The sequence below is a fragment of the Carassius gibelio genome, chromosome A23 (assembly GCF_023724105.1).
Source record: "Carassius gibelio isolate Cgi1373 ecotype wild population from Czech Republic chromosome A23, carGib1.2-hapl.c, whole genome shotgun sequence".
NCBI lineage: Eukaryota > Metazoa > Chordata > Actinopteri > Cypriniformes > Cyprinidae > Carassius > Carassius gibelio.
This window is the reverse complement of record NC_068393.1, coordinates 2,737,056-2,745,363: the sequence shown is the minus strand read 5'-3', so window position 1 is coordinate 2,745,363 and position 8,308 is coordinate 2,737,056.

Sequence of the window (8,308 nt, the reverse complement as noted above, 5' to 3'; positions counted from 1 at the left end):
CCTCGGTGGACGGTGCGACACTCCTCTGCCACCCGGTGGATGGCGACGGCTCCTCCGGTTTTGGGCAGCGGCAGGAGTCCCCCGTTCCCTGCCCCTCCGGATTCCATCGCGGAGGCAGCAGGCTCCGGCCCCCTGGCGAACGGCGCCAACTCCTCCGCTCCCTCACGGACGGCAGCCGCCCCTCCATATCGTGGGCGGCCGTCAGCGAGCTCGCCCGTCCCCGGCAACTCGCTCCAGCCCACCGCCTCGAGCGTCCCTGGCGGCACATACTTCGCCTGCTCGAGGGCACCGCGGATTCACCACAGCGGCGAGGGATCTTCAGCAGCGCGTCCCTCCTTCTCCCGGGCTTCGGCACCACTGTAACGATATGCACACTTCCTAATCATCCGGAAGAAGGAGGCGGGAACCCGGCGGACAATCAAAACATTTTGATAATTGAAAAATAAACACAAAACAGCGCACCAGCCCCTCACGGATGACTGGTGCGCACAAAATAAAAAGCAAACATAAAATAATGTCCCAGGCCTGGTCCTCTCTCGTCCTTCACGGTCGTCGCTCCAGTTTTATATCCTTCCATCTCCTACGTGGGACTCGATACCGGCGGTGGGGCGCAGGTGCAGCGCATATTCAATCACTACACCTGGCCTCACTCCTCGTTCCCACGCCTCTCGGCCCCGCCCCACTCGCCACACACTTATAAAATATGAAATGCAAAATTAATAGTTAAGATTGGTGTGGTTTTTTAATTGGTCAATTTTACCTAAAAATATGAACAGAAAATCAACTTGCCTCTTAATTCTGCACAGTCTATATGCAAAAGGTAAGGTAAAGGTAAGATTTGGTAGGTGTACATTAAGTCCAATCAATGAATAATGTAGGTAAACGTCAAGTGTAATAATAATAATGAATGATTCTGAAATAAGACAACGGTGAAAGCTTTGAAATGTATTTTAGGTTTGCCATGTTCTGTACAGGGCTGAGGACGTGTAAGCTGCTCATCTGGGTTCCATCACAGCAAGTTACATGTGCCACACAATCAGCAATTCTGTGCCAAGACTGTAGCTAGACTACAAACCTTTTATTTTAAGTGTATGCTTCCTCGTGTCAGATGAGTTTCAGGCAGGTGACCTGCTGCTTTCAACAAGATAGATGCAGCTTTGTAAATAAGCAAGAATGAGAATAATTAGGTTAAGGATAGGATATTAGGTAATTGGGATGGGATGTAGAGGATGTGGGGAAGACTAACTATATGAAATAAGTTGTTTTAAATCAGTTGTGTTAAACAAGAGACAGACTGTGATTTGTGTATTAGAACATTTGTGATTTGTTGATCAGTGTTTGTTGTTTTCAGGAAGCAAGAGACACCTTCTACTGACCATCCTATAAAATTTCAACATTTAATTTCCATATGTAATAAACCAAGATGGAATTAACTTGCAAACTTGACATGACTTATTCCTTCAAATCAGAGATTAAAGATAAAAAAAGATAAAATCAAGATAAATAAATAAAAACTATTTAAAGCAGGTAATGTCAGATGACACTGTAAAGGTTCATAAAAATAACTATTACAGCAGGTAACTTCTGGTGACTTTCAGCGGGGCATGTGGATCTGATCACCCTCACAGTTGGCCACTGCATCACTGGTGGTCATCGATACATCTGTGGAAATAATTAAACATTTTTACATTGGTACTTACAATATATCATGAGTATTAATATATGATGGGACCCGAACTTAGAGCTGTGTGTGTGTGTATGTGTGTGTGTGAGAGATGCATTAGAGACAAAACCGTATACACACTCTTAACTGTAGTGTTCAAACGTAGGTCAGTATCTGAATGAGAAATGTAGCTAGCTGGCCTGCTATCACCTGCAATCTCTGTAGCAGGAATAATGTGAGCTATTGTAATGTACTATAATATCTTGTACTTCCGCAAATATTAAATAAATAGGTGGACAATGGTAATCAAAATTCGTTGAACTTCGTTAACTGCCTGTAACAGATCTTATATGTATTCATAGAATGGACTTCATAAATCTAACGTTAGGCGAGCAAACACAGCTAGTTAAGGTTAGCTTACCCGAATCTGACAACATTTTCATCCCCGGCGTGACCTCTTTAACGGAACATCGTAGTCGAGCCATTTCTTGGGGTAAGGGTGTTCGTCAGTCGCCTTCCCGTCCATGAAATGGTACGAACACACATAAGAGCGTTTGGGTGGACGCTTCACATTAAGCGCCTTCATCCATTTCCTCAGGTGCTTCTCTTCTTTAGGTGGTGGGTATAAATTGTAAAGTGCACCACAACACTCAGACCGCTTCACAATGTGTTCTCTACATCGTTGGTGCAATTGTTTTTTTTAATACAATTATTATGCAGCCCCTAACTGAGCATATAATACTTTGTTATATTTGCGTTCTGTTATCTAGCCACTAGCTTAGGTATGTTACGTCCGGTCCCTCAGCCGGAAGTAAGATGACAAAACGATCGCAATGGCGGCACCGTTGTTGCCATGGAAAATAAGGTGAATAAAGTCCCTCCTTCAGAAATACGTAACGAGTTCTGATTGTGCCAGACCTCCTGGAAACGTGATTGTTGGCTAGTTTTGAGAAGCAAGTGGGCAGGAACATGTGCTGGAGATGTACTTATAATCACAGGAGCGTTTTTACTGACGAGATTCACATGAAAATCGCATTCGTGTTTTTGCACAGCCCTAACATCTAGTTAACAAAGCTAAACAGCGTTGCCCTTTGTGTAATAAGTTACAGAAACTGTTTAACGCACCAACTTAAATAATAAAATACACTTACCGGTTGTGGTCCATAAACAACGCCTTCTCCAGAAAAAGAGGGAACTGCTCCATCTTTCAAGAATAATCTTTAAGCGAATCCAGCATTAAACTGATTCAGATTGAGGAAGCTGTCCTCAGCAAAATGTGCTGCACATAGTTTTACATGTGGATTATCATTTTCGGGAACCGAGTTCAACATTAATTGTAACCATTAATCTCCAAGTACAGCGTCCCTGGGAAGCCCAAACAAAGATGATTGGACTCCGAGATGAAAATAACAGCGTTTCAACGACATGGTGACAAACAGAAATGCAGCTCTTCCTTCTTTTCCGTGCGAGCGCAACAAGACCACGCCCCCTCTTTGTGAATTCCTGTGGTCAAAAAACTGTTTTAGTGACATCATTACTACAGGAACTAGAGGGCTGTAGTCCAAACGGGTGGTTTTTTGTAGGCGAATTCTGTTAAATAAAATATCTCGCTTGGCATTGAACTTTGAGCTTTAGAATTTTACAGATATTATTTATACTCTAACAACAACATTACACACTAACTAAAGTTTAAAACATAGGATCATGAAGAAGGGGACCTTTAATTACACGTTAAGCATTTTTTTTTTCCCATAGAAAACTTTATAAGAAAAGGCTTAATGTGGCTTACTGTACTAAGACAGTGATATTAAAAGACCAAACTCAGTACACATGATATTAATAAATCATACTTAGTATAAAAAAATCAGATGAGGTCAGAAATTTAACGCGTTTAACTACACGTTAATCATTTTTCTCCCATAGAAAACCGTTTTAAGAAAAGGTTTAATGTGGCTTACTGTACTAAGACAGTGATATTAAAAGACCAAATTCAGTACACATCATATTAATAAACCATACTTTGTATAAAAAATCAGATGAGCTCAGAAATTGAACACAACGAGTTTAATTACATGTTAAGCATTTGTCTCCCATCAGATGAGCCCAGAAATTGAATGTGTTTTACTACACGTTAAGCATTTTTCTTCCATAGAAACAAGTTAAAGGGGGGGTGAGTTTTTACACTGTTAAAGAGTTGGATTCCCATGCTAAACATGGACAAAGTTTCAAAAATTAAGTTTGAAGGAGTATTTTTGTTCCAAAAAGACTCCTTCCGGTTTGTCACAAGTTTTGGAAAGTTTTTTTCGAGTATGGCTCTGTGTGACGTTAGATGGAGCGGAATTTCCTTATATGGGTCCTAAGGGCACGTCTGCCGGAAGAGCGCGCGCTCCCGTATAGCAGAGCACAGACATTCACTGATCAGAGCGAGAGCGAAATGTCACAAAAGAAGTGTGTTTTTGGTTGCCAGGGCAAGACAACCCTGCACAGATCACCAAAAAAAAAAAAACAGCATTAAGGGACCAGTGGATGGAGTTTATTTTTACAGAGCATCAGCAGAGTTGTACAAGTGTTTTTGTTGGTTCCCTGCATTTCGAAGGTGCTTAATATGATGTGTACTGAGTTTGGTCTTTTAATATCACTGTCTTAGTACAGTAAGCCACATTAAGTTCAAGTTCAAGTCTGCTTTTATGTCAATTCTTCCACATGTACAGTACATACATACAGAGAATCGAAATTGCATTACTCTCAGACCCCCGGTGCACACAGATAACATTAAAGCCTAAAAATTTAGATCAATATATAAAAATGTAGATACAACTATATAATAAGGGAATGGTAAAAAAGACATATAATAAAATTAAAAATAAAGTTAAATAAAACAGCGCAAGGCAAATGACAGAAGTGAACAACAGTGCAGATTAAAGATTAAAGCGCAAAAACAAAAGCTTATTAAGTCTGATTAAAGTGACAAAGGGCTCAAGAGAAGTTATTTTATTTAACTGACTGATGAGGTAGTGGAATGACGTCAGTTCCATGCTGAATGAGGTAGTGAGCAGACCAATGCTGCACAAAGTGACTGGTGCATGTCATCCTATATTAGTTGGGGGGGGGGGGGGGGGGTTCATAGTTCAATGGTGCCTGGGGCAGAAGAGGGGAGGGGGGGCAAGTTCGGGAGTGAGTTCAGCTTCCTGACAGCCTGGTGGATGAAGCTGTTCTTCAGTCTGCTGGTCCTGGCCTGCTACCATCAGGGAGGAGACTCGAGTGGGATCACCTGCGAAGCAGAGTCTTTTGGCAGGACGCATTGCAGGCGCCATACCACACAGTGATGCAGCTCGACAGGATGCTCTCAAGTTTATTTATTTATTTGTATAGCGCTTTTTACAATACAAATCGTTACAAAGCAACTTTACAGAAAATTATGTTTCTACAATATTTAGTAATATCTTATAAGTGGTGACTGTCAGTTTGTGTACGTCTGACAGGATTTGTAGAAAAATGTATACAAGTCGTAGTCAGCCAGATGATGAACATTATTAATATTATTAATAATGAATATATGATTCAGTCACACTTGTAATAATATTTGTTAGTTCTGTTGTTGATTCAGGGTTAGCATCATCTGAGGTCCTCTGAGGGTCAGCATCATCTCTTCTCAGGTGTTCTGGATCCAGACTGGAGCTTGAGTTAATCCTAGTTACCACGGGATGAAGATCCAGCAGAAACAGAGAAACACATAGAGACATCATTAGCATAGCTGCTGATCCAACAAAGTAAAATTAATTAGTTTAACCCATGCTAAAGATTAAGAATGCACATTTGATCAGATACAACTATACTCAACAGTTTAAGATACATTATTCAAATACTTGGCGAAAGAGATGCGTTTTTAATCTAGATTTAAACAGAGAGAGTGTGTCTGAACCCCGAACATTATCAGGAAGGCTATTCCAGAGTTTGGGAGCCAAATGTGAGAAAGCTCTACCTCCTTTAGTGGACTCTGCTATCCTAGGAACTACCAAAAGTCCAGCGTTTTGTGACCTTAGGGTGCGTGATGGGTTGTAGCGTGGTAGAAGGCTAGTTAGGTACGCAGGAGCTAAACCATTTAGGGCCTTATAGGTAAGTAATGATAATTTGTAACTGATACGGAACTTAATAGGTAGCCAGTGCAGAGACTGTAAAATTGGGGTAATATGATCATATTTTCTTGACCTGGTAAGGACTCTAGCTGCTGTATTTTGGACGACCTGTAGCTTGTTTATTGACGAAGCAGGACAACCACCTAGAAGTGCATTACAATAGTCCAGTCTAGAGGTCATGAATGCATGAACTAGCTTTTCTGCATCAGAAACAGATAACATGTTTCGTAGCTTGGCAATGTTTCTAAGATGGAAGAATGCAGTTTTTGTAACATGGGAAATATGATTTTCAAAAGACAAGTTGCTGTCTAATATAACACCCAGATTTTTGACTGTAGAGGAAGTAACAGTACATCCGTCTTGTTGCAGATTTTAATCTACAAGATTCTGTGTAGTGTTTTTAGGTCCAATAATAAGTATCTCTGTCTTATCTGAATTTAATTGGAGAAAATTATTTGTCATCCAATCTTTTACATTTTTAACACACTCTGTTAGCTTAGATAATTGGGAAGTTTCATCTGGTCTCGTTGAGATATATAGCTGAGTATCATCAGCATAACAGTGGAAGCTAATTACGTATTTTCTAATAATATTACAAAGGGGCAACATGTATATTGAAAATAGAAGGGGACCTAGGAGGATCCTTGTGGCACTCCATATTTTACTGATGATAAATGAGATGACACCCCATTTAAATAAACAAAATGGTAGCGATCGGACAGGTAGGATCTAAACCATCTTAGAGCCTGCCCTTGAATACCTGTATAGTTTTGTAATCGATCTATGAGTATGTCATGATCTATGGTGTCGAACGCAGCACTAAGATCAAGACTAGAAATGAGATGCAGCCTTGGTCTGACGCAAGGAGCAGGTCATTTGTAATTTTAACAAGTGCAGTTTCTGTGCTATGGTGGGGCCTGAAACCTGACTGAAATTATTCATACAGATCATTTTTGTGTAGGAAGGTGCTCAATTGAGCAGACACAACTTTTTCTAAAATTTTAGACATAAATGGGAGATTTGAAATAGGCCTATAATTCGCCAGTTCACTAGGATCTAGTTTTGGTTTCTTAATAAGAGGCTTGATAACCGCCAGCTTGAATGGTTTTGGGACGTGTCCTAAAGTTAACGACGAGTTTATGATATTGAGAAGCGGTTCTTCGGCTACAGGTAACAGCTCTTTCAGTAATTTAGTGGGTACAGGATCTAATAAACATGTTGTTGGTTTAGATACAATGATACGTTTATTTAGCTCTTCCTGTCCTATGGTTGTAAAGCACTGCAGTTTATCTTTGGGAGCGATGGATGAAACTGAAGTGTTAGACGCTGTAGAATCTACATTCGCTATTGTATTTCTAATGTTATCTATTTTATCAGTGAAGAAATTCATAAAGTCATTACTATTTAACGTTGGTGGAATATTTGAATCAGGTGGCGTCTGGTAATTTGTTAATTTAGCCACTGTGCTAAATAAAAACCTTGGATTGTTTTGGTTATTTTCTATGAGTTTGTGTATATGCTCTATATGCTCTGCAGTTTTACTGCAGGTTTGAAAGAACACCCATCACCTGCCCTGAACGCCTCCCCACACAACCATTCACACCCTTCACAACTCCTGCAACCAGCCCCAAATGCCTCTCCAAACAACCGTTCACACCATCAACAGCTCCTGCAACCCATCCTGAACACCTCTCCAATCAAGCACTCTCACCATTCACACCTCCTGCATCCCCCCTCTCAGGTGGGGCACCTGCAATTCAGATCAGCGAGGATGCGGTGCGCCAGGTCTTCTGGAAGCAGAAAAGGAAAAAAGCACCAGGCCCAGATTGTGTTACACCAGCCTGTCTGAAATCCTGTGCTGACCAGCTGGCCCCCATCTTCACACAGATCTTCAACAGATCGCTGGAGCTGTGCGAAGTCCCTTCATGCTTCAAACGTTCCACCATCATCCCCATCCCAAAGAAACCCAAAATTACAGGACTAAATGACTACAGGCCTGTGGCTCTAACGTCTGTAGTCATGAAGTCATTTGAAAAACTGGTGCTGGCCCACCTGAAGGACATCACTGGGCCCTTGCTGGATCCTCTTCAGTTTGCCTACAGAGCAAACAGGTCTGTGGACGATGCAGTAAACATTGGACTGCATTATATTCTGCAACACCTAGACAGACCGGGGACTTATGTGAGGATCCTGTTTGTGGACTTCAGCTCGGCCTTCAACACGATCATCCCAAACCTCCTCCTGCCCAAACTAAATCAGCTCTCCGTGCCCACCTCCGTCTGTCAGTGGATCAACAGCTTCCTGACAGACAGGCAGCAGCTAGTGAGGCTGGGAAAATACACATCCAGCACCCGTACAATCAGCACCGGAGCTCCCCAGGGCTGCGTTCTCTCCCCACTGCTCTTCTCCCTGTACACCAACGATTGCACGTCTAAGGACCCCTCTGTCAAGCTCCTGAAGTTTGCAGATGACACCACACTCATCGGCCTCATTCAGGACGGTGACGAGT